Here is a 24,644-nt window from a genome sequence, read left to right on the forward strand (position 1 = left end):
CACATCAAGCTTAACCCCTTCATCCCCTGGCGATTTTCCATTTTTTTGCATTTTCATTTTTTGCTCCCCTTCTTCCCAAAGCCATAACTTTTTTATTTTTTCCATCAACATGGCCGCATGAGGGCTTGTTTTATGCGGGATGAGTTGTAATTTTGAACGACACCATCGATTTTACCATATAGCGTACTGGAAAACAGGAAGAAAATTCTAAGTGTGGGGAAATTGAAAAAAGAAAAGTGCAATTACGCAATTCTTTTTTGGATTTTGTTGTACCATGTTCACTAAATGCTAAAAAGAAAATTGCCATTATTATTCTCCAGGTAATTACGAGTTTGGTGATTAGTGTTGAGCCACCCCCGTAGTGTTCGAGTTCGGTTCGGTTCGTCGAACACCCGTGTGTTCGCCGAACTGTTCGTCGAACTGTTCGTCGAACACCTTCGAACACCGTTAAAAACAATGGCAGGCAAACAAAAACACATAGAAACACATAGAAAACACCTTCAAAGGTGTCCAAAAGCTGACAAACTGCTCAGAAGATATAACTAACACATGGAAAAGTGACAAGTACATATAGTCATGAGAAAAGAAAAGAGGTGGAGGAGTAAAAGGAGGGGGAGACACAGATATAGGCATGTCATGCCCTTCTAAAATCCAAAAAGTGAGAAGCCGACACGGCCAGTCCGCTCCTGCCCGTGCCACCTCCGTGTCGCCGGGTTTGTGCCAGAGCCGCGGTGAACCCTGACGGCCAGCCCCCCTCTCCCAATACTGGTGCCTGTCCGCTGGTGGGTCGAGCGAGCCCCCCTTTGGTGGAGGCAGCTCTAAGCTTTTTAATTTAAATTGTCTCTCTAATTTGAATGAATACACTTTAAATCCATTTACAAGGATCTATTGGAGGGCAAGTCTCATGCCAGCAGCCGCGTAATTCCAGCTCCAGTAGCGTCCACTAAAGCTGCTGCAGTTAAAAAGCTTTTATAAGGATCGAGCTCGGCTGTCCACCGCAAGGCATCCTAATGCCAGTCCCAGCCCCTATGCCTTGGGGTGCCTCCTGATGCTCTTCACTAAGTATCCCATGGTCCCGAATCATTTCCTTTGAAAAAATTAAGTGTCTAAACTACAGGTGGTGTAGCTTGCTTAACAGCCGGGATAATCCGCTGACTAGCAGACACTGCTACTAGGCACAAAGTATTTCCTGGGCTAGATGCAGTTAAAAATTTGTAATTAGATACTCTCGTTGGATGCTGAGAAAGCATTCCATAGAGTCTCCTGGCACGCCATATATGATTCTCTTAAAAAGCTTGGGGTAGGGGTCTAGGGGACCCTTTTATAGCCAAAATCACAGCCCTGTATCGCAATACGTCACCTAGGCTGAAGATAAATGGAACTGTAGCACCCTGAGGGCTCGGTTGCTACAGACGTATTGCACCTCACCCAGAGGTGTGATATCTCACTCTCAGGTAAGGATGGAGTGTGGATCAGGACCCGACACATGAATGCATTAAACCACATTGCCGTGGGGCAGGGCGACCAATATGCCCCTGAGATGGGCACGACAGTCCCTGTCCCTGGCTGGAGTGGGGGGAGGGAACACTGAGGAAGGGGAACCCTGTAGTGCAGGAGCAGGGAGGAAGCAGTTCCTGGGTGCATTGAGAAGGGAGTATAAAAGGTGGGCACCATCTTAGTTCAGTGCAGAGAAGTCTGAGCAGAAGTGGCAGGGAGCAGGGGCTCTGCATGAGCTCTGCTCCGGAGGCGGGCCTAGTAACAGAGGCCCAGGCCTGGAAGAGGGAGAAGGAAGGAAGAGGAGCGGAGAAGGCTCCAGGAACGAGGAATAAAGGGATCCCAGGGGTGCGGACGGGCGAGTCGCCACCGCACGCCCGAATCCACCTGCGTGGAGGGGTCAGGCCAAAGGGGGAGACCGGTCCCCGAACTAGTGGAGGCAGGAAACGACCCTCAGCTAGAAACCGGAGGCTCTGACATTTTATGTGACGCAGCCCCTCGCTACACCCGCTAGGAAGGCACCACATAGGGTCAGGGAAACTGGCGCCAAGTTTACCAAGAGGAGGCCCGAGGCAGCCGGACAGAAGTGTTGGTAAGAAAGGCCAGACAAAGGACACACAAAGGGGGTCCTGTGAAGTGCTCCAAAGTTATCTGGGAGTTGTCTGAGCCCCTCACCTGGTGAGCACAGTACGACGTGGGCAGCCGTTACCTGCAGACGTGGTCTGGATAATAAGAACTGTGAGTAAAGGCCCTGGACTGCATCACTGACTCCGTGTCGTTACTGCTGCTGCCCTGCACCATCACCCCCATCCTCTGCATACACTGCCCTGAGGCTATACTCCTCCCGTGGGGAGTTATGCTACGCTCTGCTGCACCCACAACACCAGCCTCAGCGGTCTGCCCTGTAGCAGCGGTTCACTCTGACCGCAATCCACGGGTGGCGTAGTCGGACATTTAAACATCAAAACCACATAAATAGTTCCGCCACTGGTTTGACCGCCCTGAGCCACGGAACCGGGTCGCCGCCACGAAGACTACAACCACCAGCATCCACCAAAAAGGGTCCGGCTCCGGGTGTCCCAAGGCCCAGGGGGTGCGTCAGAACATTTTCATCACCTTTCACAATCACCAATGGGACAAGGCAGGGATGTCCTCTGTCCCCTCTCTTATACATCCTAGTGACGGAGCACCTGCTCTCATCAATTCGCCATAACCCCAATATTAGGTGGATTGAGGTGGGAGGCACCGAGTACAAGTGCTCTCTATTTGCTGATGATGTCCTAGTATATATCACTCAATCACATATATCCATCCCTGCTGTTATGGCTGAAATAGATCACTTTGTTACATGGTCAAATTTTAAAATCAATGCAGCGAAGTCTGAGGCCCTCGATGTCTCCCTCCCCAAATCCATATAGGATTCCATCCAGTCCAACTTTCCCTTTGCCTGTCCCTCACAGGGTATCAAATACTTAGGAATTCCTATTCATAGAGACCTCTCCCATCTATGTTATCTTAATTTTGGGCCCTTTATTGAACAACTCCATACAGACCATGGTTGGCAAGTTAGAACTGTAAGATTCACTACGTGAACCGCTGGTGTTTTGTGGAAAAGCACATGTACACTGCGTTCCAAATTATTATGCAAAAAGTGTTTAGGAGTGATAAGGGAAGAATTTGTTTGTTTGTCAGTTAAACTCATTGATGGTGATGTGTGTCAGGGCTCTTTATATCACTGTAAGCAATTGCAGACACCTGTGCTAATTAGTTTGGCAGGTGTGTCCAATGAAAGGCAAGACTACTTAAGAAGGCTCTCTCACATTATTAAGCAGCCTACATTTTCTGCCAAAATGGGAAAGAAAAAGGATGTGTCGGCTGCTGAGAAGCAACAAATTGTGGAGTGTTTAGGTCAAGGCATGACTACAATCAACATTGTGCGATGATCAGGATGAAGTGTCTTGGCAATCAAGAAGTATTCACAGTACACACGTGTGCGTGCTGATAAGGGCAAATTGAGGACTCTTTCCTACAGGCAATTACGTCAGCTTGAAAGAGCAGCGGCCAAAAAGCCTTGTCATAGCAGCAGACAAGTTTTTGAAGCTGCTTGTGCCTCCAACGTCCCCCGAACAACAAGATGCAGGGTCCTTCAGAGGTTTGCAGCTGTGCATACGCCATCCTGTCGACCTCCTCTATCCACTTCACACAAGCAGAAACGGCTCCAGTGGGCCAAACATTACATGAAGACTGATTTCAAAACAGTTTTGTTCACGGATGAGTGCCGTGCAGCGCTCGATGGTCCAGATGGATGGAGTGGAGGATGGCTGGTTGATGGACACCCCATGCAAACACGGCTACAGCGCCAACAAGGAGGAGGTGGAGTAATGTTTTGGGCTGGAATCATGGGGAGAGAGATTGTCGGCCCCTTTAGGATCCCTGAAGGCGCTAATGATGAACTCCATAATGTATGTGGATTTTCTCAAACAGCACTTCCTGCCATGGTTCAAGAAGAAGAACCGTGTATTTCACAGCAAGATCATTTTTCTGCATGATAATGCACCATCTCATGCTGCACATAAAACATCTGCATCTCTGGCTGATATGGGCATAAAAGGGGACAAACTTATGGTGTGACCCCCATGCTCCCCTGACCTCTACCCCATTCAGAACCTTTGGAGCATCATTAAAAGGAGTGTCTATGATGGCGGGAGGCAGTTCACATCTAAGCAACAGCTCTGGGAGGGTATTCTGTCCTCATGCAAAACAATTGAAGCAGAAACCATCCAAAACCTGACAAATTCAATGGACGAGAGAGTTCAGAAGCTCCTTTCGAACAAGGGGTCCTATGTGAAAATGTAACATCACCTAGAATAAAGTTTTGAGTTGAAAACTGTTTGATTTCAGTTTCTAACAACCTGCTAATGCTTATAATTTCAAAAATGACCATTTTTTTGGTCTTTATTAAAATGAAAAGGTTGATCGAAAAGTTTGGGGGATCTAAGAGTGTGGCAACCCAGTAGTCATGATTACTTCGAATTCTGACAATATGAGGGTCATGCTGCAGGTAGTGCAGCAAGAAGGCACTTATGTGTCTTGCGCATCTCGGAGCCCCAAAATTATTTTCCGGGCTAGATGCAGCTAAAAATTATTTTTAATTTTAAATCTGGTGAAGCTTTAGTATAGATGGCCTAATAGGATCAGTGCTGCACACTGCTACAAAGCCCAAATTATTTTCCAGTCAAGATACAGATAAACATGATTAGTAATTTGAAAGCTTAAAACGGTTGGTAGGGTGATTTTAACCAATCATCAAGCTTTTACTCTCCCCAGGATGACACAGGGGTAGAAAAGTCGTTTCGGATCCATGATTTGTTCATCTTTATGAACGTGAGTCTGTCTACATTATCAGTGGAGAGCCGCGTGCGCTTATCTGTCAGCACACCACCAGCAGCGCTGAACACACGTTCAGACAGAACGCTGGCTGCGGGGCATGACAAGATCTCCAAGGCGTAAGTGGCTAGCTCCGGCCATTTATCCAGATTGGAAGCCCAAAAAGAGCAAAGGTCCAGTGACACAGTCGTGGCTTCAATGTTTACTTGGAGATACTCCTGTACCATCGTCTCTAGGCGTTGACTATGTGTCAGACTTCTTGTCTCCTGTGGCCTTGCAAAGGATGGGCTAAAAAAGTGGTGAAATGATTCCGCAAAATTGATGTTACCAGCAGATACTGTGGTTCTGTTACGGTTTGAGTGCTGAACACTTGACGGTCCCACGGTTGGCAAGTTGGAACTGTGAGATTCACTACGTGCACCACTGGTATTTTGTGGAAAAGCACATGTAAGATTCTGCAACAGTCTCTGCTGATACTCCTGCATGCGTGCATCCCTTTCTATGGCAGGAATAATTTCTGCAAATTTACTTTTGTACCGGGGATCTAACAGTGTGGCAACCCAGTAGTCAGGATTATTTCTAATTCTCACAATTCGAGGGTCATGTTGCAGGTAGTGCAGCAAGAAGGCACTCATGTGTGTTGCGCATCCAGGAGCACCAAGTCCCTGTTGTGTTGGTGGCGAGGTAACAATCATGCTTCCTTCCTCTGTCCTCTACCCCCAACCTCGCACAACAGAAATGTGATCAAGGTCTCCCTCATCTGATGAGTCTTCCATCAGTTCGTCCTCCACTTCTTCCTGGGCTCCTGCACCTTCCTCACTAGTTTGGCTGCTACCATGCGCCCTGGTAAAACCATCTCCCCCACCCTCACATGCCTGCCGCCTTGGTGCTGCCGACCGTCTGGACCTTGCAGATGTTAGCCCTTCCGCATACAACTCCTCCTCCTCTACTTCCTCCACCTCCTCTTGTGCCACCACCTGACTCCGAATTCTGTTTAACATGTGCTCCAGCATGTAAATCACCGGAATAGTCATGCTGATAATGGCATCGTCAGCACTAAACATCTTCGTCGCCATTTCAAAACTGTGCAGAAGGGTGCATAGGTCCCTGATCTGAGACCACTCCTCCAGCGTGATTTGCCCCACCTCTGAATCTCGTTGGCCCAGGCTATACGTCAGAACGTATTGCACCAGGGCTTGTCGGTGCTGCCACAGTCGCTGCAACATGTGCAGAGTTGAATTCCACCGGGTAGGCACATCGCATTTTAGCCGGTGAAGTGGCAGGCCCAACGACTTCTGTAGAGATGTAAGTCGCTGAGCTGCGGGATGCGAACGGCGGAAGTGAGCACACAGCGACCGTGCCCTCTGCAGAAGGCCATCTAGTCTGGGATAGTGGGCTAAAAATTGCTGGACAACCAGGTTCAACACGTGAGCCATACAAGGCACGTGTGTGACATTGCCCCGGCGAAGGGCCGCACCCAGGTTTGCAGCATTGTCGCACACGGCCTTCCCTGGTTTCAGGTCCAGTGGAGACAACCATTCATGAAATTGGTTCTCCAGAGCTGACCACAACTCCTCAGCTGTGTGACTCACATTTCCCAGACATTTCAATGTAAAAACCGCCTGATGACGTTGAGCCCTACTGCCAGCATAGTAAGGAGGTGTGCAGGATCCCTTCTGCGCAGTTAGAAAGCTTGTGGCATGACCAGACAGGCTTTGGGTGCAGGTGGAAGACCGAGAGGAGGTTGAGGAGGCAGAAGCAGTGGAGGAACTTTGACATAAAGAGGATTGACGCACAACTCGTGGGGACGGCAAGACTTGGACAGCAGCCCCTTGTCCTGCTGTCACCATAGTTACCCAGTGCCCAGTCAGCGACATGTAACGCCCCTGTCCATGCCTACTCGTCCAAGTGTCTGTGGTGAAATGCACCCTGTCACACACAGAGTTTCTCAAAGAAGCGGTGATGTTGTGTGCGACATGCTGGTGGAGCGCAGGCACACCTTTCTTTGAGAAGTAGTGCCGACTGGGCATCTGGTACTGGGGCACTGCGACGGACATAAGGTCCCGAAAATCCTCTGTGTCCACCAGGCGGAAAGGCAGCATTTCTGTAGCCAAGAGCTTGCAGATGGTGAAATTCAACCTCTTAGCTTTCTCATGGCTAGGAGGAAATGGTCTTTTACTTGGCCACATCTGAGGGACCGAGGGCTGGCTATTGTGCTTAGACGGGGTTGATAAGGGTGTCCCCGGCAAACTGCCGGTCTGTGAGGAAGATGCAGGCGGACATGTTAGGTTGCCTTGATCCAAAGGTGGTGCTATCGATGTCGGACAGCGCTCAACACCAGCTGGTGTTCCCACCTCCAAAGAAAATGATGACCTGCCAATCACGCTGGCTGTTGCGGGTAAAGAGGTGGCAGGTCTGCGCCCCAAAACAGGTGTGACTGCTGTCCCCCCAGTCACAGAGGATGAAGAGGCCGCGGATGCACAAGATATGGCAGACGGTGGTTGGCCCAGCCGGCTAGGCCGCATTGTAGCACACTGAGCTTCCCACTGCAACTTATGCTTCATGTCCATGTACCGGTTCATGCATGAAGTACTCAAACTATGCATTTTTTGGCCTCTACTTAGCTTTTGCTGACAAATGTTACAGATAACACGAGTTGGGTCATCTTTATCGATCTGAAAAAATGCCCAGGCTATGCAAGGCTTAGCACCCATGCGACCTGAAGAGCCACCACGACTTGTGGTGAGAGGCAGAGTTGTGTTTGAGGATGCAGTTGTTGACGTGCTTCCAGTACTACGTCTCTGTCCAGGAAGGCGCAACCTGACCTCGTCGTCACTAGCATCTTCCTCCACCTCCTCTGCTGACCTCATCTCTTGGCTGACTGTGGGTTGACAGTAAGTGGGATCTCCAACCTCATCATCATCACCCTGTGTGTTATCACACCCGTCGTCCTCAGAGCCAACCTGTTCCTGCCCTGACAAAAAACTAAAGTTGTCGCTCCAATCAGGTATTTGAGTCTTATCATCGTCTTCCTCATTGTCTCCACCAACAGGAGTTACAGTTTGGGAATGAGGGTCTACATTATGGTCAGAACCTTCTGCGTCTGGTCCTGGATCCGACTCATAAAGATTCTGGGCATCAGTGCAGATCATTTCCTCGTCTGGATTCACAGAAGCGCTGGAGTCGACCTCTGATTCCCAGGCTATAGTATGAGTAAACAGCTCTGCAGACTCAACCATCTGTTCTACCTCATACTCAGACGGGCAGCTGGAGATTTGGGAGCTGTGAGGAAGCAAGTGCGATTTGGGTGACACCTTTGAGGACTGGAGTATTTGTGATGTTGAAGTTGATGTGGAGGAGAGCCCACTTAAAGGAGCACTTGATATCCGTTGAAGCACCTGCTGTTTTTGTGCCTCATCTGGAATTTGTAGCGATTGGCGTGGCCGTAAGAAAGGGATCTTATCACATTGTCCGCTAAAAGAAGTAGACATTTTAGTTTGGCTGGAAGATGGTCTTTCTTCTGCAGATGTTACTGTTGCTTTAACACCTACCCCACGGACACAACCTTTTTTCCCCTTCCCAACACGCCTATTCCCCTTTCCACCAGCAGCAGGCCTTTTTCCACTCATTTTGGTGGTTAACTAATTCACAACTCTGGAGTTGTTTGCACAAAAAAACAATGGATGGTAACCGAGCAGAGCTGAGTGGCCAAACTGTGGTATTAGGCCAAAACTATTGGCTGGGTTAGATGCAGAAAAAAATTATATTCAATTTGCAACCTGATGGAGGTCAGTATAGATGGACTAATACAACAAGTCCCACACACAGCTAGAAGCCCAATATTTTTTCAGAGGTAGATGCAGAAAAAACTATATTCAGTTTGCAACCTGATGGAGGTCAGTATAGATGGATTAATAGAACAAGGCCCACACACAGCTAGAAGCCCAATATTTTTTCAGAGCTAGATGCAGAAAAAAATTATATTCAGTTTGCAACCTGATGGAGGTCAGTATAGATGGATTAATAGAACAAGACCCACACACAGCTAGAAGCCCAATATTTTTTCAGAGCTAGATGCAGAAAAAATTATAATCAGTTTGCAACCTGATGGAGGTCAGTATAGATGGATTAATAGAACAAGACCCACACACAGCTAGAAGCCCAATATTTTTTCAGAGCTAGATGCAGAAAAAAATTATATTCAGTTTGCAACCTGATGGAGGTCAGTATAGATGGATTAATAGAACAAGACCCACACACAGCTAGAAGCCCAATATTTTTTCAGAGCTAGATGCAGAAAAAAATTATATTCAGTTTGCAACCTGATGGAGGTCAGTATAGATGGATTAATAGAACAAGACCCACACACAGCTAGAAGCCCAATATTTTTTCAGAGCTAGATGCAGAAAAAAATTATATTCAGTTTGCAACCTGATGGAGGTCAGTATAGATGGATTAATAGAACAAGACCCACACACAGCTAGAAGCCCAATATTTTTTCAGAGCTAGATGCAGAAAAAAATTATATTCAGTTTGCAACCTGATGGAGGTCAGTATAGATGGATTAATAGAACAAGACCCACACACAGCTAGAAGCCCAATATTTTTTCAGAGCTAGATGCAGAAAAAAATTATATTCAGTTTGCAACCTGATGGAGGTCAGTATAGATGGATTAATAGAACAAGACCCACACACAGCTAGAAGCCCAATATTTTTTCAGAGCTAGATGCAGAAAAAAATTATATTCAGTTTGCAACCTGATGGAGGTCAGTATAGATGGACTAATACAACAAGTCCCACACACAGCTAGAAGCCCAATATTTTTTCAGAGGTAGATGCAGAAAAAAATATATTCAGTTTGCAACCTGATGGAGGTCAGTATAGGTGGACTAATAGAACAAGTCCCACACACTGCTAGAAGGCCAAATATTTTTTCAGAGCTAGATGCAGAAAAAAATTATATTCAGTTTGCAACCTGATGGAGGTCAGTATAGATGGATTAATAGAACAAGACCCACACACAGCTAGAAGCCCAATATTTTTTCAGAGCTACATGCAGAAAAAAATTATATTCAGTTTGCAACCTGATGGAGGTCAGTATAGATGGATTAATAGAACAAGACCCACACACAGCTAGAAGCCCAATATTTTTTCAGAGCTAGATGCAGAAAAAAATTATATTCAGTTTGCAACCTGATGGAGGTCAGTATAGATGGATTAATAGAACAAGACCCACACACAGCTAGAAGCCCAATATTTTTTCAGAGCTAGATGCAGAAAAAAATTATATTCAGTTTGCAATCTGATGGAGGTCAGTATAGATGGATTAATAGAACAAGACCCACACACAGCTAGAAGCCCAATATTTTTTCAGAGCTAGATGCAGAAAAAAATTATATTCAGTTTGCAACCTGATGGAGGTCAGTATAGATGGATTAATAGAACAAGACCCACACACAGCTAGAAGCCCAATATTTTTTCAGAGGTAGATGCAGAAAAAAATATATTCAGTTTGCAACCTGATGGAGGTCAGTATAGATGGACTAATACAACAAGTCCCACACACAGCTAGAAGCCCAATATTTTTTCAGAGGTAGATGCAGAAAAAAATATATTCAGTTTGCAACCTGATGGAGGTCAGTATAGGTGGACTAATAGAACAAGTCCCACACACTGCTAGAAGGCCAAATATTTTTTCAGAGCTAGATGCAGAAAAAAATTATATTCAGTTTGCAACCTGATGGAGGTCAGTATAGATGGATTAATAGAACAAGACCCACACACAGCTAGAAGCCCAATATTTTTTCAGAGCTAGATGCAGAAAAAAATTATATTCAGTTTGCAACCTGATGGAGGTCAGTATAGATGGATTAATAGAACAAGACCCACACACAGCTAGAAGCCCAATATTTTTTCAGAGCTAGATGCAGAAAAAAATTATATTCAGTTTGCAACCTGATGGAGGTCAGTATAGATGGATTAATAGAACAAGACCCACACACAGCTAGAAGCCCAATATTTTTTCAGAGCTAGATGCAGAAAAAAATTAGATTCAGTTTGCAACCTGATGGAGGTCAGTATAGATGGACTAATAGAATGATGCTATGCCCAAAAGATTTTACTTCACTAGGTGCAGTAAAAAAATTGGTATTCTATACACAGGTGGTATATCTTGCAACACAGATAGGCTACTCCACTGACTAACACACTCTGCAATAGGCCAAAAAGGATTAGCTTTGCTAGATTCAGCCAAATGCTGTGAAAAAAACTTGCACAGCACTGGCACAGACCTGCCTGGCAAAAACTGATAGGAACTGATGTAACCTAGTCCTGAAAAGGACTCCAATTACAATTAGTCTTTACTCCCACAACCTATGTATTTAAGAGCACAGACCTGCCTGATAAAAGTCGTAGGAAATGCTGTAACCTAGTCCTTAAAAGGACTGCAATCACAACTATTCCCTACTCCCAAGCTATCTGTATATTTGTGCGAAAATTGGCTTGAAATTAACAAGGTATAGCGCACACAGCAACAGCGGTGCCGTCTAACACGCAGCTGCAGCAGTGAGAAAATGGTGGCGACGGGGAAAATGGCTTGGTCTTATAGGGCAAGGACATGGGACATACACTGCCAATGACACATGCCCTTGCTTGTGTGAAAAAAAACACTTCGCTCCGTGTGTGCGCTGCTGATAGGCTGACAGATTGCACCTCCCCACTGTAAATGCGGGAAAGAGAAAAAAAAATGGAGATCTTCATTGTTCCTGCAGAGATCCATCCCCTGCCCCTCCCCCCACCCCGCTGTACACTCAAACTGCGTATTAACATTAATTTTCATCATTACTGAGAAAAAATCCAGTTATGATTTTGGTGCACGAACAGTTATCGAACATAACCTCGAACAGCCGAATTTTTCTCAAATTGTTCGTGTTCGCCGAACGGCTCGAACACCGCCCAAAACAGCTCGAATTTGAGATTGGCGAACAGTTCGAGTAGAACAACGCTCATCTCTATTGGTGATACCAAACATGTATGGGTTCTTTTTTATTTAAGTGGTGAAAAAAAAATCCAAAGTTTGTGAAAAAAACGCAATTTCACAAGACGAGACCCGTAGCGTCTCCATTTTTTGGGATCTGGTGCTGGAGAGTGCTTATTTTTTTCACGCCGAGCTGATGTTTTTATTGATAACTTGTTAGTGTAAATAATTTTTTACACTGTGAACGCTGCAATACCAAATGTGTGTATTTTTTATTGTTTTATAATGAATGGGGCAAGAGGGGGGTGATTTGAACTTTTATATTTTTTTCATTACATTCTAGAGCACTCACAGAGGGCACTGCAATTTTCTACTAGGCAACTTTTATTATCTAGAGCAGGGGTCCTCAAACTTTTTAAACAGGGGGCCAGTTCACGGTCCCTCAGACCATTGGAGGGCTGGAATATAGTTTTTAAAAAAAACTATGAACAAATTCCTATGCACACTGCACATATCTTATTTTGAAGTAAAAAAACAATACAGGAAAAAATACAATATTTAAAATGAAGAACAAGTAAAGTTAAATCAACAAACTTACCAGTATTTCAATAGGCAGGTAAATGTCCCCAATAGGCAGCATAGGTCCCCAATAGGCAGGTAAATGTCCCCAATAGGCAGCATAGGTCCTCAATAGGCAGGTATATGTCCCCAATAGACAGAATAGGTCCTCAATAGGCAGGCTGTTCCCCCCTTATAATGCCCTATGCAGGCTGTTCCCCCCTTATAATTCCCCATGCAGGCTGTTCCCCCCTTATAATGCCCCATGCAGGATGTCACCCCCCATATAATGCCCCATGCAGGATGTCATCCCCCATATAATGCCCAATGCAGGATGTCCATTTCTCCCCCCATATAATGCCCCATGCATGATGTCCCTTTCTCCCCCCATATAATGCCCCATGCAGGATGTCCCTTTCTCCCACCATATAATGCCCCATGCAGGATGTCCCTTTCTCCCCCCATATAATGCTCCATGCAGGATATCACTCCCCTGTCTTTATAATGCCCCATTCAGGATGTCACCCCCCATATAATGCCCCATGCATGATGTCACCACCTATATAATGTCCCATGCAGCACGTCACCCCCCCATATAATGCCCCATGCAGCATGTCACCCCCCATATAATGCCCCATGCAGCATGTCACTCCCCCATATAATGCCCCATACAGGATGTCACACCCCCCATATAATGCCCCATACAGGATGTCACCTCTCCCCCCATATTATGCCCCATGCCTCCATACATTAAAAAAAAAACAAATACTCACCTCACTTCTCACCTGCTGCCGCTGCTCAGGTGCGGACTCCAGCGTCGCTGGTGTCTTCCTGCTCTGCACTGCCTGTGATGGCTCAGGGGAGGGCGTGGTAGAAAGATATCACCGCGCCCTCTGACCTGAGACGTCACAGGAAGGACACAGCAGGAAGACAGCGGATCTGCGGAGGAACGGGGAGGTAAGTATCCGGCTGCCGGGGCCCTGAGCAAGCGGGGGAGAAGGGCGGGCGCTGACACTGCTCTCCTCTGCCCATAGCCCGGCGGGCCGGATAAAAATTCTCAGCGGGCTGCATGTGGCCCGCGGGCAGTAGTTTGAGGACCCCTGATCTAGAGAACACAAAATGGACATTTTACTAAGGGACATAGTGGTGAGTATTATTATGTGGGGCACTGTTATTGTGCCACACAACAGTTCCAGTAAGGCTACGGCCCCACTATCAGTATTCGGTCAGTATCTTTTCTCAGGAGTGGGAGCCAAAACCAGGTGAGGAACAATCAGAGAAAAGGTATAATAGAAACAAGTCACCAATTCTGCATTTATCACCCACTCCTGGTTTTGACTCCCACTCCTGAGAAAAAATACTGACCAAATACTGATAGTGGCGCCGTGGCCTAATAGGGAAACACAGCAACAGTGGCTCATCATTGGGGGAGTTTATGTATGGAAATAGATGGGGATGGGCTAGAAATGTGGGAAGTCAAAAGTGTATTTGTTGTAATCTCTGCAGTTGTGGCTGGAAGAAGTCATCATGTCGGTCAGGGCCAGAGGGAAAAGATGTGAAAAGTGAACGACTCCATTAAAAAGAACATCATATATAAGTCATTATCTGTAACTTTACTGTAATCACTTGTATGTTATGCGGCACTGGAATCTGCCTCTATATGTCATCATATGGCGGTAATATCAGTGTTGGTCTTTGTATTGTGATTACTTTTTCAGTAACAGTGCGGTCATTGGCTGAGGTTCCCCTATACCTACTACAACCCCTGGAAAAAATTATATAATCACCGGGCTCGGAGGATGTTCATTCAGTTGATTAATGTTGTTGAAAAAAAGCAGATCACAGGCATGGCACAAAACTAAAGTCATTTCAAATTGCAACTTTAGGGCTTTAAGAAACACTAAAAGAAATCAAGATTAAAAATGTGGTATTCAGTAAGGGTAATTTTTTCAGACCAAGCAGAGGGAAAAAATTATGGAATCACTCAAATCTGAGGAAAAAATTATGGAATCATGAAAAACAAACACACAAAAGAACACTCCAAACTCTGAGGCATGGCCTGAATGAGTGACAATGACAAACAGTACTCTTCATCAATCTGGCTCCAACTTTCTCTGATTGCTGTTGCCAGATCAGCTTTGCAGGTTGGAGCCTTGTCATGGACCATTTTCTTCAACTTCCACCAAAGATTTTTAATTGGATTGAGATCCGGAATATTTGCAGGCCATGACATTGACCTTATGTGTCTTCTTTCAAGGAATGTTTTCACAATTTTTGCTCTATGGCAGGATGCATTATCATCTTAAAAAATGATGTCATCACCCCCAAACATCCTTTCAATTGATGGGATAAGAAAACTATCCAAAATATCAATGTAAACTTGGGCATTTATTGAAGATGTAATGACAGCCATCTCCCCAGTGCCTTGAGGTCATAAAGCCCACAATTGATAAACATAATTAAATTAATAAAAGAACCACACTACCATTACTGTATATATGGGGTAAAACTTATTTATTGGTCGGGTACCTTTGTCGAGTTTAATCAAATAATCAATATAGTAAATCCATAAATAATCAAATACATTAAATATTAAAAATGCTCCAGACATAAATAAATAATTTAATAAATAACTCATTAATAATTATCTCCATACGGATCCACCCAAGTATCTGGGTGATCCATCCTCTGACAAAGTACCCAAGCCTAGCAGTATAAATACCAAAAACAAAATAACAGCGGCAGTGTAGCGCCGGCGTCCCTGCCCTCTGCTAGGCAGGGACGCTGTTCCCCTCACCTCCCTGCTCCGTGCCCGGCGTCCTCCTCCCGCTCTGCTGGCAGCGCGCGCTCCTTCCCGTCCACTGTGCTTAGGGCGCGCGCGCTCTCCCTCCCTCTTAAAGGGGCCGCGCGCGCCGTCCTAAGGAGTCCCCGGCCAATGGCCGGAGGACTTCACCATATATAAGGCACCTCCTCCAAAATGGAGGTGCCCGAGCAATGTTGTTGCACTGTTCACTACTCTGCTTCAGCCCTCAGGTCCCGTTGCCAGTTACCTGCCAGTTACCTGCCAGTTACCTGCCAGATTCCTGCCTGATTATCTGCTACCTGCCTGCTAGTCTGAGGTCCGACGGTCTGCCTTACTACTCCTGTCAGTCTGTCTAAGGACCAGCCTGCCCGCTCACCTGGGAGCGCACATCAGCCACCTGCCTGCTTGCCTGAGGTCCGACGGTCTGCCTTCCAACTCCTGTCAGTCTGTCTATGGACCAGCTTGCCCGCTCACCTGGGAGCACACACCTGCTACCTGCCTGCTAGTCTACCTGGAGGCTCCGCCGTCACGTGCTGTGACCACCTGCCTGTCCAGTGACTCCTGCTCGCTCACCTGGGAGCGCTCATCTGCTGCCTGTCTGCTAGCCTACCTGGAGGCTCTGCCGTCACGTGCTGTGACCACCCGCCTGTCCAGAGACTTCTGCCCGCTCACCTGGGAGCGCTCATCTGCCGCCTGTCTGTTGGTCTTCCTGGAGGCTCCGCCGTCACATGCTGTGACCATCCGTTCATCCAGAGACTGCCCCGGTCACTTGCCGTGACCATCTGCCCGTTCATCCAGAGACTGCCCCGGTCACTTGCCGTGACCATCTGCCCGTTCATCCAGAGACTGCCCCGGTCACTTGCCGTGACCATCTGCCCGTTCATTCAGAGACTGCCCCGGTCACTTGCCGTGACCTCCAGCCCGTTCACTCAGAGACTGTCCCGGTCACCTGCTGTGACCTCCTGCCCGTCTTCCCTGGTCGCCACCCGCTCCCTTACAAGGACTGCCCCCTTGTATAGTAGCTCAGAGGTTCCGCCTTCCAGACCCGTTACAGGCAGGAGGGCAGGGCTTCTTCATCTCTTGAGGTAAAACTGACCCCTCCTGACAGGAGCCTTCACCTTATATAGGCATATGCCCCCACTCTCCCCCCATTTCAGAACCAATCAGCTGTTCTCCATTTACCGCTCAAAAACCGGTTCAGGCCAGATTTGTCCCACTTCTGAAACTTCCAAGTAATATTGTCAGTTACCTCATAACTAGTGTTGATCATTCCGATACTGAAATATCGGGTATCGGCCGATATTCGCGGTATCGGAATTCCGATACTTAATTCCGATACTTTTGCAATATCGTATACCGGAATCGGAAGTTCCCATAATGCCATGAGCCAGTTTCATTTTATTCAGCCAATGAGGATCCTAAGAAGTGTGGGCACATCATGTTAGGCATGTAGGCATCTTAACTAATGGCATGGCTGTGATTGGCTGCTGAAATGATGTCATGATGCACTATAAAAGTCGCCGCCGCCATTTTGAGCTCACTCTGCTGTGAATTCAGTTAGGGATAGGACGCTGTTGTTCTGAGGGACAGTTTTAGCTACCTATTTGGTCTATTCTGCTTTACCCAAGCAACTTTATAAATCGCTGTGCCTTGCAGCGCTAGTGCACAGTTCTCTGCACTGTTCACCGCTGTCTGCAAGGTCTGTGTGTGTGAGTGCAGCTCACCCTGTAGTGTGTGCTTCAGCCACGTCTGGTTGTAGTGCACTCAATGTGTGTCACTGCCTCATACATTGTCCTTTTTTGCTAATTCATAATTTTTCCTGATATCTCCTATTAGTGTGGTGGTTCCATCCGTATTCAGCTAAATTGGTTCCAAACACACTATATAGGAGTAGATAGAGAATTTTTTTTTGTCTTGCAGCGCTGGTACACAGTGCTCTGCATCTGCACTGTTCACCGCTGTCTGCAAGGTCTGTGTGTGTGAGTGCAGCTCACCCTGTAGTGTGTGCTTCAGCCACGTCTGGTTGTAGTGCCCTCAGTGTGTGTCACTGCCTCATACATTGTCCTTTTTTGCCAATTCATAATTTTTCCTGATTTCTCCTATTAGTGTGATGGTTCCATCCGTATTCAGCTAAATTGGTTCCAAACACACTATATAGGAGTAGATAGAGAATTTTTTTTGTCTTGCAGCGCTAGTGCACAGTGCTCTGCATCTGCACTGTTCACCGCTGTCTGCAAGGTCTGTGTGTGTGAGTGTAGCTCACCCTGTAGTGTGTGCTTCAGCCACGTCTGGTTGTAGTGCCCTCAGTGTGTGTCACTGCCTCATAAATTGTCCTTTTTTGCCAATTCATAATTTTTTCTGATTTCTCCTATTAGTGTGGTGGTTCCATCCGTATTCAGCTAAATTGGTTCCAAACACACTATATAGGAGTAGTTAGAGGAGCCTTTCTGCAGCATTGTGCCCTGCAGCCCCAGCCAGATTAGTATTAGCCTATTTTTTGTAGCCTCATCTATTGCATTGTAGGTTACCTTCCTACATTGTAATAGCTACAAAAAGTTTGTGATACTATCGGTATTGCATCTTTGGGCACATCCAGTGTCTTTTTGTGACAAAAAAACCTAAATAAAGTTCACCAAACACTCCACTTTACAGTTGTGTAGGCCACATTAGCTCATATTAAAGTCTAGTCCACACTTTATAAAATTAGTGTTTCTTATACCTGTTAGCAGCTGTTCAGGAATAAGCACACTAAGCCCTTAGTACTTTTCGGCCTATCTTTATCAGTCTACCAAGATGAAGAAGGCAGGGAGTAAGGCATGTGGTCGTGGTCCTGGGCGTGGGCATGGAGTTTCTGCAGGGAGAGGACGCGAGGATTCTGTGCCTGCAGGGAGAGGACGTGGGGATTCTGTGTCTGCTGCAGGCACCAGTGACTCAGCATCCCCTAGTTTTACCAGGGAACAGTCCTTTATGCGCAGCTTTGTAGGAGCAAGCCGTACCCGACTGCTGCGGGAGGACCAAATTGAAGCCGTTGTCGGATGGATGGCAGCTAACGCATCGACTTCAATTAGTTCCAGATCCTCTCAGTTCCTGAGCACTGAAGAGCACCCATCTGTCTCTTCACCACCTGCCAAATTGCCCAGGCAGTCAGAAAGCCCTGGACAGGAGCCATCTCTACTTCTGTTATCTGAATCTCTAGGCTTGGAGAGAGGGTGCCAGCCAAGCAGAATTCGAGAATTTGAAGAAGAGGTAGTATGCAGTGATGCGCAACCGTTTTGTCTCTCTGAATCTGAAGAGGCGGGTGGGCCAGTGCCTATGGTCAGCAGCACACCTCAGTACGCATCTGATGATGAGACTCAGGTGCCACTTTCTGGTGCATACTGTGCTGTCGAGACTACCCAGGAGAAGCAGTTGTTTGAAGAGGGTGGTGTAGATGATGAGGTCCTTGACCCATCATGGCGTGAGGGACAGGAAGGTGGTGGGAGCAGCTCTGATGAAGAGATTCCCCGAACGGCCCAAAAAGAAGGGAGAGGGAGGGGGCAGACTTGGTTGCCTGTAGCCTCCACTTCGGCACCCATTAGGAGCATAGGTCTTCCAAAATCCAAAGCGGGCGCTCCCAAGACTTGCAGTGCCTGGTCCTTTTTTGACACAGTTGCAGATGACATTTGCTTTGTCAAATGCAAGCTGTGTAATCAGAAGATGAAAAGAGGGAAAAGTGTCAGCAACCTCAATACCACAAATATGTGGAAAGATGTGCGGACCAAGCACGTGGTGGAGTTACAAAAACACACTGAAGACCTAGGCCAACCTACAGCGCCACCTAACACCTCTTCAGCTCGTGTTGTAGCCTCTTCCTCCAGCTCACACACAGCTGGTTCGGCTTCCTCACAGGATCGCCATGGAAGAATCTCTGGCACTGTTGTACAGAGACACAGTGTAATTCCACCCACAGCACCACTTTCCCTGTCATCCTCACACTCCCAGGCCAGTCTACAGCCATCGTTAGCACAGGCATGGGAGAAAAGGCGCCCATACTCGGCAAACAACCCCCGAGCACAGGCTGTGAATGCTGGCATTGCTAAACTACTGGCCCTTGAAATGCTATCATTCAGGCTGGTGGAGACTGACACCTTCCGTAACTTTATGGCATTGGCAGTCCCACAATACAACGTGCCCAGCCACTTTTATTTCAGCAGGCAAGCCGTCCCTGCCCTGCAACAGCATGTGGAGGGAAAAATTAAACATGCACTACAAAACGCCGTCAGTAGCAAGGTCCACCTGACCACCGATGCGTGGACCAGTAAGCATGGACAGGGACGATACCTTTCCCTCACTGCCAATTGGGTAAATGTTGTGGAGCCGGGTACAGATCTTGGGAGTGGCGCTGTACGTGTTCTGCCAACTCCAAGGATTGCAGGAATCCAGTCTGTACACATTGACTCCTCCTCATACTCCAGTTCCTCTGAATCAGCGCTGCAGGAGCCGTCACGGTCTACCTCCACATCGACCCGTGTTATGATGACCGATATGAGCACAGCCGTGGCCAAACGTCAACAGGCCGTATTAAAAATTAATTTCTTTGAGGAATCGAAGCCACACAGCGCAGGAGCTCTGGAATGCCATCAAGCAGCAGAGAGACGTGTGGTTTGTGCCAGCGAATCTCCAGCCAGGCATGGTAGTGTGTGACAATGGCCGAAATCTGGTGGCAGCTCTGGGCCTAGGCAACCTCACTCACATCCCATGTCTGGCACATGTGCTCAACTTGGTCGTGCAGAGTTTTTTGAGGGACTATCCGGATCTTGATGCACTGCTTCACAAGGTCCGCATAGTGTGCGCTCACTTGCGGCGTTCCAGCAATGCAAGATCGCACATTGCAGCACTGCAGCGCCGATTACATCTTCCGGAACATCGCATCATATGTGACCTACCCACCAGGTGGAATTCAACGTTACATATGTTGGAGAGGTTGTGTGAGCAGCAGGCAGCAGTAATGGAATACCAGCTGCAGCAGGCGCAAACAAGTCGCAGTGCGCGCCGTTCACACTTCACCACCACTGAGTGGCCCCCTATGAAGGACATTTGCCACGTTTTGCGTGCCTTCGATTATTCCACGCGGATGGCGAGTGCAGATGATGCACTTGTCAGCATGACTATCCCCCTTATCTGCCTGCTTGAAAAAACACTGCAAGCACTAAGGGAGGAGGTTTTGGAAGAGGTGGAGGATGAGGAGTCACAAATGCCATCTGCTTCTCTTCAGTCTGCGCAACGTGGTTCCTCATAAAGGCCTAGGCAGGGGACACTTTGTGAGGAGAATGAGGACCAGTCAATGGAGGAGGAAGACACCTGTCCAGAGGAGGGAGGTACGCAATGCTTTAGTAGTCAGTATCGAGAGCGAGGGTGGGGTGATGCAGAGCAGGCAGAGATCACGCCTCAAGCAGGGGACAGCGTTTCTTGGCCAGTTGACAGTCTGCAGCACATGGTTGATTTCATGCTGCAGTGCCTGAGAAACGACCGCCGCATCACCCACATTCTCAACACGGCTGATTATTGGGTGTCCACCCTCCTAGATCCTCGCTACCAGGACAACTTACAAAGCCTCATAACACCGTTGAACCGGGAGCGTAAAATGCGTGAGTACCAAGACGCACTGGTGAATTCCATCATGTTCTCCATTCCAACCGAGAGCAGTGTTGCTGCTAGTGCTTTACAAAGCAGCTCAGTGCGTCAAGGCTGTGGAGGAAGCTCTGCACAAAGAGGGAGCAGAAGCAGCACTTCAGCACAAGGCAAGACCAGTATGGACGAAATGTGGCAAAGTTTTGTGTCCCCGCCGCCACAAATGTCTACACCATCACAGACGGCTCCAGTCAGCAGGAGGCAACGTTTCCGTCAGATGGTGACAGACTACATGTCTTGCCCTCTCAGTGTACTCCCAGACGGCTCTTCTCCCTTCAAGTTTTGGGTTTGTAAGCTGGATACATGGCCAGAGCTTAGCCAGTATGCATTGGGGGTGCTAGCTTGCCCTGCTGCTAGTGTATTATCGGAACGCGTATTTAGTGCCGCAGGTGGTGTACTAACAGACCGTCGCATGCGACTATCCTCCGATAACGTTGACCGGCTTACTTTTCTCAAAATGAACAAGGCCTTGATCTCGCATGAATTTGCCAGTCCTCTTCCAGAATAAATAATTGGTTGGCAACAGTATCCAGGTCTCCTGTTGTGTTCATGTTTCTACCACCTGAACTATAATCCCTGAGCTCCAACACCGCCAGTTGCTGCTCAGAAGTGCCGTTTGCACAGTCAACACTTGCTGGCGTGTTATTGGGGTTCAGTAACGTCAGCTGTTCCCCTGCTGTGTGGACGGCAATTTCTCCTGCTCTGTCCACATTCACACTACTACAGATTTTAAAGTTGCTACAATTACACCTCTGGCTCCTCTGTTTTCAGTATTATCCCTGAGCTCCCACACCGCCAGTTGGCACTCAGAAGTGCCGTTTGCACAGTCAACACTTGCTGCCGTGTTATTAGGGTTCAGTAACGTCAGCTGTTCCCCTGCTGTGCGGACGGCAATTTCTCCTGCTCTGTCCACATTCACACTACTACAGATTTTAAAGCTGCTCCAATTACACCTCTGGCTCCTCTGTTTTCAGTATTATCCCTGAGCTCCAACACCGCCAGTTGGCGCTCAGAAGTGCCGTTTGCACAGTCAACACTTGCTGGCGTGTTATTGGGGTTCAGTAACGTCAGCTGTTCCCCTGCTGTGTGGACGGCAATTTCTCCTGCTCTGTCCACATTCACACTACTACAGATTTTTAAGTTGCTTCAATTACACCTCTGGCTCCTCTGTTTTCAGTATTATCCCTGAGCTCCAACACCACCAGTTGGCGCTCAGAAGTGCCGTTTGCACAGTCAACACTTGCTGGCGTGTTATTGGGGTTCAGTAACGTCAGCTGTTCCCCTGCTGTGAGGACAGCAATTTCTCCTGCTCTGTCCACATTCACACTACTACAGATTTTAAAGTTGCTCCAATTACACCTCTGGCTCCTCTGTTTTTAGTATTTACCCTGGGCTCCAATACCGCTAGTTGCTGCTCAGAAGTGCCGTCTGCACAGTCAACGCTTGCTCCAGAGTTATTGGGGTTCTGTAACGTTAGCTGATCCCCAGCTGTGTGCCAGGAAAATTCTCCTGCTCTGTCTACATTCACACTACTACAGATTTTAAAGTTGCTCCAATTACGCCTCTGGCTCCACTCTGTTTTTAGTATTTACCCTGGGTTCCAGCACCGGCAGCTGTTTCCCAGCAGTGTCTTTGGCACGGGTACTCCCTCCTGCCCAGCCTGGTTCCAGCACGCCAGCTGTTTCCGGGTAGTGTCAACGTCACTTTGCCTCCAATGCGTTGTCCTGTCGTGTTGCGGTTGGGTTAGCCGACTCTATGGTGCCTGCAGTTTAGGTGACTCCTATATGGGCTGCAGGATCTGGCAATGAAGGCTGGTTCCATAGTGCCAATAGGACAAGCACCCCCTGTAGGACTGTGGGTTTTGGTAACTGCGGCCGGCTCGCGGCCTTGCAACTTTTTTTTACATGGGTACCTTCTGCTACCCATCCGGGTTCCAGTACCGTCAGCTGGTTCTCGGCAGTGCCTTTGGCTTAGGTGCCTCCTTCTCGGTATCCAAGTTCCACCAATGTCTGCTGGTCCTTGGTAGTGCTTTCTGGCACAGGTACCTCCTGATAAGTAACCGAATTCCAGTACCGTCAGCTGGTCTTCGGTAGTTCCATTGGCTCTTGTACCTTCTGCTACCCATCCGGGTTCCAGTACCGTCAGCTGGTCCTCGGTAGTTCCATTTGCTCTTGTACCTTCTACTACCCATCCGGGTTCCAGTACCGTCAGCTGGTTCTCGGCAGTGTCTTTGGCACGGGTACTCCCTCCTGCCCAGCCTGGTTCCAGGACACCAGCTGTTTCCGGGTAGTGTCAACGTCACTTTGCCTCCAATGCGTTGTCCTGTCGTGTTGCGGTCGGGTTAGCCGACTCTATGGTGCCTGCAGTTTAGGTGACTCCTATGTGGGCTGCGGGATCTGGCAATGAAGGCTGGTTCCATAGTGCCAATAGGACAAGCACCCCCTGTAGGACTGTGGGTTTTGGTAACTGCGGCCGGCTCGCGGCCTTGCAACTTTTTTTTACATGGGTACCTTCTGCTACCCATCCGGGTTCCAGTACCGTCAGCTGGTTCTCAGCAGTGCCTTTGGCATAGGCGCCTCCTTCTCGGTATCCAAGTTCCACCAATGTCTGCTGGTCCTTGGTAGTGCTTTCTGGCATAGGTACCTCCTGCTTAGTAACCGAGTTCCAGTACCGTCAGCTGGTCCTCAGTAGTTTCATTGGCTCTTGTACCTTCTGCTACCCATCCGGGTTCCAGTACCATCAGCTGGTTCTCGGCAGTTCCTCAGCCTTCTTGTACCTGCTGCTACATTTCCAAGTTCAAGCTTTTTGAAATGGTTCTGGGTAATGACTCTGGATCTCCCTGACGAGGACCCTGAAGACGAGGACCCTGAAGACCACCCCGAAGAAGACGAGGACCCCCAAAGACAAGGACCCTGAAGACGAGGACCCTGAAGACCAACCCGAAGAAGACGAGGACACCGAAGACGAGGACCCTGAAGACGAGGACCCTGAAAACCAACACGAAGAAGACGAGGACCCCGAAGACGATGACCCTGAAGTCGAGGACCCTGAAGACGACCCCGAAGAAGACAAGGACCCCGAAGACGACGACCCTGAACACGAGGACCCTGAAGACCACCCCAAAGAAGACGAGGACCCCGAAGACGACGACCCTGAAGACGAGGACCCCGAAGACGACAACCCTGAAGACGATGACCCTGAAGACCACCCCGAAGACCAAGAAGATGACCCTGAAGAAGTTGACCAAGAGGACAAAGAAGAAGAAGACAACCACCAAGATACAGAAGAACAAGAGACAGAAAACCAAGAAGCAGAAGTACAAGAAGCTGCAGAACAAAAAGCGGAAGAACATTAAGCATAAGACTAAAAATCAGAGCAAAAGATAATATCTAAATTATAAGCAGAATATGACTAAGCCGTGTATGGGGGTGAGTCCGTTCCTCCTCGTGGTGCCCCTGGAAAAGACCTGCTGCTGCAGGCCAAACTGAACGCGGACAAATCCTGTTGTAAATCTTTTGTGACGGGCAGAACGAAAGGTGTAATGTTCAAACTTTTATAGATAACAACTACAGGAATGCCTGTCACAAATAAGAATATGATGAAGAAGAAGAATATGAAGAAGATGAAGAAGTAGAATATGAAGAAGAAGAATAGTTGAATAAGAAGAATATGAAGAATGTAAAAAAAAAGAATAATACGAAGAAGGTGAAGAAGAAGAAGATGAAAAAGGTGAAGAAGAAGTTGTTGAAAAAGAT

General features: G+C 47.7%; 1 protein-coding gene across 1 annotated transcript in view; it reads right to left on the reverse strand.

Annotated features, from left to right (window-relative positions):
- LOC141273290 (C-type lectin domain family 2 member A-like) overlaps positions 1-24,644 on the reverse strand; it is an 88,125-nt gene that overhangs the window by 48,834 nt on the left and 14,647 nt on the right. The window lies entirely within an intron of this gene.

The sequence above is a fragment of the Phyllobates terribilis genome, unplaced genomic scaffold (genome assembly GCF_046119375.1).
Source record: "Phyllobates terribilis strain yellow unplaced genomic scaffold, ASM4611937v1 Scaffold_5__5_contigs__length_657084704, whole genome shotgun sequence".
Lineage (NCBI taxonomy): Eukaryota > Metazoa > Chordata > Amphibia > Anura > Dendrobatidae > Phyllobates > Phyllobates terribilis.